Raw genomic sequence first — 6853 nt, 5'->3', positions numbered from 1 at the left:
ATAGCATGATGTGGACAATTGTGGATGAGATCTTTGAGTCTCTTCCAAGTTTTATGAAATATCTCCCCATTCATCTGGAAAAAATTGGTAATGGCTTTTCTGATTTGGTTCATTTTTTCAATGAAAAAGTACTTCTTAAGAAACTCACTCTGAAGTTGATCTCAGATTGAAATGGTTACTGAATCTAACAAGTTTAACTAGTATTTGACCTTGCTCTTAAGGAAAAATGGAAACAATTTTAACCTAAGGGCATCATTAGAGAAATTCTGTATCTTGACCATGGGGCAAATCTTAAGACATTCATCAAGATTTTTGTAGAGGTCTTCATTGTATAGTCCATAAAAAGATGGTAATATTTGAATGACACTGGACTTTATCTCATACTGAACGGCTTCGACAGGAGGCACTTGGATACATGGGGAATAAGTATATGATGAAGGAGTGAAGTACTCCTTCAATTAACATGGTGGGTCAGCTTCATTGGGAGTAGTCATAGCATGGATTGCTCTTATGGTTCTCTCAATCTCAGGATCTAAAGGGTGTAGTTCTGGTCGTAGTGATCTATGATCAAGCATACAACCATGAATTTCAATTCAAAGAAAACCCTGTTCTATGTATATCTATCTTGTTTTTTAAAAAATATATATGGAAAAGGGAAAAAAAATTATAAAGGTAAGAAACCTAGAGGATCGTAGATTTAAAAGATAGATGAGAAGATTTTTTTTTTATTTTTATATAAATATATTAGCAGGCAAGTTGCACAAAAAATACTCCTAACTAAGATTCACCCTATATTTAGAAAGCTCCTAACTTCCAAGTTAGCTTTTTGAGCACTCTAAATTCAAAATTGACTAACCAAGTCAACCAAATAAGATCGGTGGGAGGCTTTCCATAATTTTATAATAGATCTAATTAGATAATCATCTTTCTTCGAGATTGAGATCTCTAAACTACTTGCCTAGACACTGATCGATCAACTAGCTAGAACTCAATCCAATCCTTGGACTCTCTTATCCTATTGAGATCGAGTGTTCCTATTGTTAGTGTCTAGTTGCTTTTAGTTAGGTCTTGGATTTATGCAATATGAAATAAGATAGTTTTTGGACTAAAAAAAGATGATGAAGTCTCCACCTTATCTTGTTTATTGGTTAGCATCCTTAAAATGAATTATAGAAATGATATGCAACATCTAAGATGTCCAAACAAAAATATTTTTATATTTTTCTAAATATGTTGAAACAACCATGTCAATGATCTGTGACAATGGTGCTAAAAATTTGATCGTGTAGTCATTTTTGCAATCAAAGATAAATATTAACTCCAATCCAACTATTGAGTAGAATAGGTTGAGTCGGATGTCGAATCCTCAAGGACCTTTGGACTAAGTTGTATTTAACTTTTAAAAATGACTAACAAATTTAGGTTTAACAAGATAGTAGGATTTTATAGAATTTTAAGAAAAACTACAGAAGTAAATATAACTAAAGATGAAGTTTTAGGATAATCAAGGAGAGAGGCTATCTTGAATTTTTGAGTCCATCCTCTAATCATTAGGTTAGTACTTTGATAAATGCAATCGGACCACTAATAGCATGCAAGCCTTAGAGATATTTAATGACTAGATTTTTGATTATATTCTTTACATAGCCTATCTTGCTGAGTACGAATCGTATCCTTTGGTCACAGTCTATCTCAGCTAGTCATAAGCTATTCAGGACTTATGCATCAAAGAACAGAACATCCCAAATTAAAAGATATATCCATGATCAAGTTTTCCACATGACTTACCCTGCTTGAACATGGATTGTATTCTTCTGAAATCATGATCCATCTTAACGAGGATATAAGTTATTGAAGACTTGATCATAGAACAATTAAAACATAGAACTCATAACACAGGAAATAGAAGAACAAATTCTTTCATTGCATTAATCAAAAGTATAAAAAAGCATAAACAATAAGTACAAATTTGATACAAAGGAATCCTCTACTTCCTCGAGGATGATAGATCTAGCCACTTATGGCTGGGATCTTGCATGTCATTGCTCCCTTCATCCTCGTTCTTGCTGAAATGCTGAGGTAGAAGCTACGAATAGGTGGAAGAAAGATTGGAGATTGGAGAAAAAGAGGGATGAGAGGTTATAGTGGCTGTTTTTTGAGATTGAAGATGGATTGGATGATTGATTAGATTTGAGATGTTGGGATTTATTTATAGGTGCTAGAAGATATGAAATTTAATTGGTTAAGCAATGTGGGATTAATGGAAGCAAGGATGGGTGACTAGAGTTTTGTAAGTGAATATGTGAGGGCTCCTAAATAATAAATGATTGAGATTTAATCTAGATCAAGGGGTGGTGGAAAGGTGAGAAAAAAAGAGGGGGCATGCTTTGGCATTGTGGCGTGAAGGAAAAGGGGCGTGCATAAGAAAGGGCAGAAGAGTTATGGGGTGTTAAATTTCAACATGAAAGAAAGAAAGAGGTGGAAGTTTGGGGCATCAAAGGAGTTTGTGCATTCAGGATTAGCATGAAGGAAGTTAGAAGGATGTGTGCTAAAAGAAAGATGAGAGAGGGTGTGAGGGTCTGTCGCATGAATAGGGAGAAGGGCATAGGGCTTCATGATGCGACGCCTGCATTCTTGGCCTTTGGATCTACTATGCTGCTTTCTACCCCTTGGATCTTTGAATCTCCAGAGTTTTTATGAGTTAGCATCATAAATCTCAACCATCGAGTGGAGCATTACTTCTTAGCCTTTGGATTACTTTCTTATTTGATTAGCACATCAATTGGTTGCTTTTAACTTCTTGGATCTTGAATTTTGCTTTGGATTTGGATCAATTTGAGCTTGATTAGCTCAATCTCTCAATTTTCTTCCAAAGAGGATAAGAAGTATCAAATTCCTAATAATAAGTATCAATCAACACATATTTTAATACATTATATGTTAAATTATTGTACTTATCATACATTTTCTTATATTTTGGAGGCATGGATCATGAATTTCTTTCTATCCTTTATGAATCAATACTTCTTCAAATACCAACAGAAGACTGCATCTTGATCCTAAAAATACAAGCACCCAAGAATAACTTGATAGACATCCAAAGATATAACTTCATAGATTATCTCATCAATATACCTGTTAATGATGGCAAACTTGAAGTTACACTAATGGGTAATTTTCAACTCGACATCCTTCTGAATCCAGTCGAGAGGGTAAGGATGTGGATGAGGCTTGGTCAGCAATCCTAGTTTTTGAGTCAAATTTTTTTTTGAAATGAGATTCTTCTAGCTTCTAAGATCTACAATAACCTCAATGATACTCTACTTCATCTAGATCTTCAAATGAAAAAGTTCCTCACATGCCTTTAAATCTATTCAGTTGTTATTTTGGGGTTTCTCACCATCAAGCTCAATTTGGAGTATGCTTGCTCAAGTTTTGATAGTTCCTTAGCTTCTGCAGTGTTGAGGACCACTTTTTTCTTCTTCTTAGAATTGTTGTCCTTTGGCTTCTTCCCTTTCGGTTTCAATTCGAGATGAAGCTTCTAACACTTATCCTTGATGTGTCCGTGAAGGTTATAACAATCACAATAATTTTGCTAGATTGTCGTGGCTAGATTCTTACTTGGCTCCCCCTTTTGGCTTAATTTATTGTTGGCTTTCTTAGATTTGTCAACTTTCTAGTCTAGGTGAGTTGGAAAATCTTCTTTTTTAGTTGCATGAGATGTCACTTCATCTCATCATCCATCGATGAAACACTAGGAGTCATACTCATCTTTGTCCTTCAATGTACTTGTATAGATAGTACTTCTCCTGATTGCTTGTATTGTCCATGCATCTGGATTATATACTAAAAGCCCCGAACAAATATAGAGGACTGATGCTCTGTTATCAATTTGATCTGATCGGGGAGAAGAAAGATTTTCTTCAACCCACCAACTCGAATCTCATAAAGAAAAAAAAGTAAAAGAATTTTCAAAAGTTGGGCGCAAGTTTCTTTTCTCTCTTTTATTTTTTCTTGATTAAAAAAGAGATATATATCTTCTGTTGGGTATAAAATACCCCCCAGCCGAAGTTCGTGATAGGAGTGACCCTCCGGGGATCCAACAGACTTCCGACCTTCAGCAGCATCTCTCTGAACCTCTCTGGCGGTCGAGCCCCCGCAACATTCTCAAGTTTTGCCAACGGATCAACCCCCACCAGCGTCGACCAGATTTTTCACGACAGACGGGCTCCTACGGGGGCCGGACTTCACCGACTTTGACTACGTGAGGACTTCGCCCGGACTCCTACGGGAGCCGGACTTCGTCCCTAACTTTGACCACAGGTAGACCTTGTCCGGACTCCTACGGGAGCCGGACTTCGCCCCCAACTTCACTTACAGGAAGACTTCGTCCGAACTCCAACGGGAGCCGGACCTCGTCCCCGACTCCGGCTGCAGGAAGACTCCGCCCGGACTCCTACGGGAGCCGGACTCCGCCCACGACTTCACCTGCAGACTTCGTCCGGGCTCCTACGAGAGCCGGACCTCGCCCCCGACTTCAATTACAGGTAGATTCCGTCCGGACTCCTACGGGAGCCGAACTCCGCCCACAACTCCAATTGCAGGTAGACTTCGTCTGGACTCCTACGGGAGCCAGATCTCGTCCCCGACTTCGGCTGCAGGAAGACTCTGTCCGGACTCCTACGGGAGCCAGACTCCACCCATGACTTCACCTGCAGACTTCGTCCGGGCTCCTACGGAAGCCGGACCTTGCCCCCGACTTCAATTACAGGTAGATTCCGTTCGGACTCCTACGGGAGCCGGACTCCGCCCACAACTCCAATTACAGGTAGACTTCGTCCGGACTCCTACGGGAGCCAGACCTCATCCCCGACTCCGGCTGCAGGAAGACTCTGCCCGGACTCCTACAAGAGTCGGACTCCGCCCATGACTTCACTTGCAGACTTCGTCCGGGCTCCTACGGGAGCCAGACTTCGCCCCCGACTTCAATTACAGGTAGATTCCGTCCGGACTCCTGCGGGAGCCAGACTCCGTCCACAACTCCAATTGCAGGTAGACTTCGTCCGGACTCCTACGGGAGCCGGACCTCGTCCCCGACTCCGGCTGCAGGAAGACTCCGCCGGGACTCCTATGGGAGCCGGACTCCGCCCACGACTTCACCTGCAGACTTCGTCCGGGCTCCTACGGGAGTCGGACTTCACCCCCGACTTCAATTACAGGTAGATTCCATCCGAACTCCTACGGGAGCTGGACTCCGCCCACAACTCTAATTGCAGGTAGACTTCGTTCAGACTCCTACGAGAGCCGGACCTCGTCTCCGACTTCGGCTGTAGGAAGACTCCGCCCGGACTCCTACAGGAGCCGGACTCTGCCCACGACTTCACCTGCAGACTTCATCCGGACTCCTACGGGAGTCGGACTCCGCCCACGACTTCACTTACAGGTAGACTTCGTCCGGACTCCTACGGGAGCCGGACTTCACCCACAACTCCAATTACAGGCAGACTTCGTCTGGACTCCTATAGGACCCGGACTCCGCCCACGACTCCAATCGCAGGCAGACTTCGTCCGGACTCCTACGAGAGCCGGATCTCATCCCCGACTCCGGCTGCAGGGAGATTCCGTCCGGACTCCTACGAGAGCCGGACTTCGCCCCCAGCTTCAATTGCAGGTAGACTTCATCCGGACTCCTACGAAAGCCGGACTCCACCCACAACTCCAATTGCAAGTAGACTTCGTCCGGACTCCTACGCGAGCCGGATCTTGTCCCTGACTTCGACTGCAGGAAGGCTTCGTCCGGACTCCTACGGGAGCCGGACTCCGAGCTCTTACCGCAAGCGACCCACTCCAAGTCTCCGCTGCAAATGATCTACTTCAAATTTTTACCCCGAGCGGCCCATGCCGGATTTCCACCGTAGACCTTCACCCAAGCTTCCATTATGGATGAATTTCTTTCGGATGTCCGTTGTAGACCGACACTGGCCAAGACTCCTCAATAAATGATCCTCGTCCGGGCTTCTACGGAGATCGTACTCCAACCGAACTTCGACCGACAGGCCTGGACCCTCTGGCAGGCTGCAGCAACGGCCATGACTCTGCTCCACTTCCTGCGATGGATTCTGCATGGCTCCATCACTCTCTGGTAGACCACAATAATGGCCACAATCCTGCTCCACTTCCTGCGATGGATACCGCACGATTCCTCCATCCTCTGGCAAGTCGCGACAACGGACGCCGCTCCACTCCCTGCGACAGACTCCACGTGGCATGTCCCGGTGATAGCCATGATTCCACTCCACTACTCTTCGCAACAAACTCCTCCTGACCCTGGGCAGCCCACTGCCAGACGGTTACAAACATCGCTATCAGTCTGTTGCCCCCTCTGCCTATAAAAGGGGGACCCCAGATACGTTATTCTCTAAACTCTCATTTCTTACATAAAAATTCTGCTAAAATTTTCGTTCGAGCACTCCATTCTTGTTGAGGCAGAGAACTGATTTGAGCGTCGGAGGGTCTTGCCGGAGCAACCCCACCTCCGATTTAGACTTCTTTTGCGAGTCCCGACGGCGACCGTGACTCCCTCGACTCCAGCTTCTCCGACACAGGCAGATTTTTGCACCAACAGGATTGGCGCTAGAGGAAGGATCTGTATCTTCACAGTACCCTTATTCTTAAAGGAGCGCTCAACGGGACCACCTCCGATCATCTTTTCCGACGTCCTCTCCTCCTTCCTCCACTAGGTCCTCGCCCGATGCCTCCCCGCAGAGCATCCACGCAACGATCCACGGCCTCCGTGGCCAGATCTCAGGCTCCGACCTCACCTCCAGTTTCTCAGCCTCCTCCTCCTCCTCCG

At 44.3% G+C, this 6853-nt stretch overlaps 1 non-coding gene across 1 annotated transcript; it reads left to right on the top strand.

The window, feature by feature from the left end:
* On the top strand, positions 1–106 carry LOC114912724 (small nucleolar RNA R71). The gene has a single exon (XR_003798530.1). It is a non-coding gene; the product is annotated as a small nucleolar RNA R71 (small nucleolar RNA).
* The last annotated feature ends 6747 nt before the right edge of the window (positions 107–6853 follow it).

Source organism: Elaeis guineensis, chromosome 4 (genome assembly GCF_000442705.2).
Source record: "Elaeis guineensis isolate ETL-2024a chromosome 4, EG11, whole genome shotgun sequence".
NCBI classification, from domain to species: Eukaryota; Viridiplantae; Streptophyta; class Magnoliopsida; order Arecales; family Arecaceae; genus Elaeis; species Elaeis guineensis.
The sequence above is the reverse complement of the archived record's forward strand: the minus strand, read 5'-3'. Positions and strand labels throughout refer to the sequence as shown.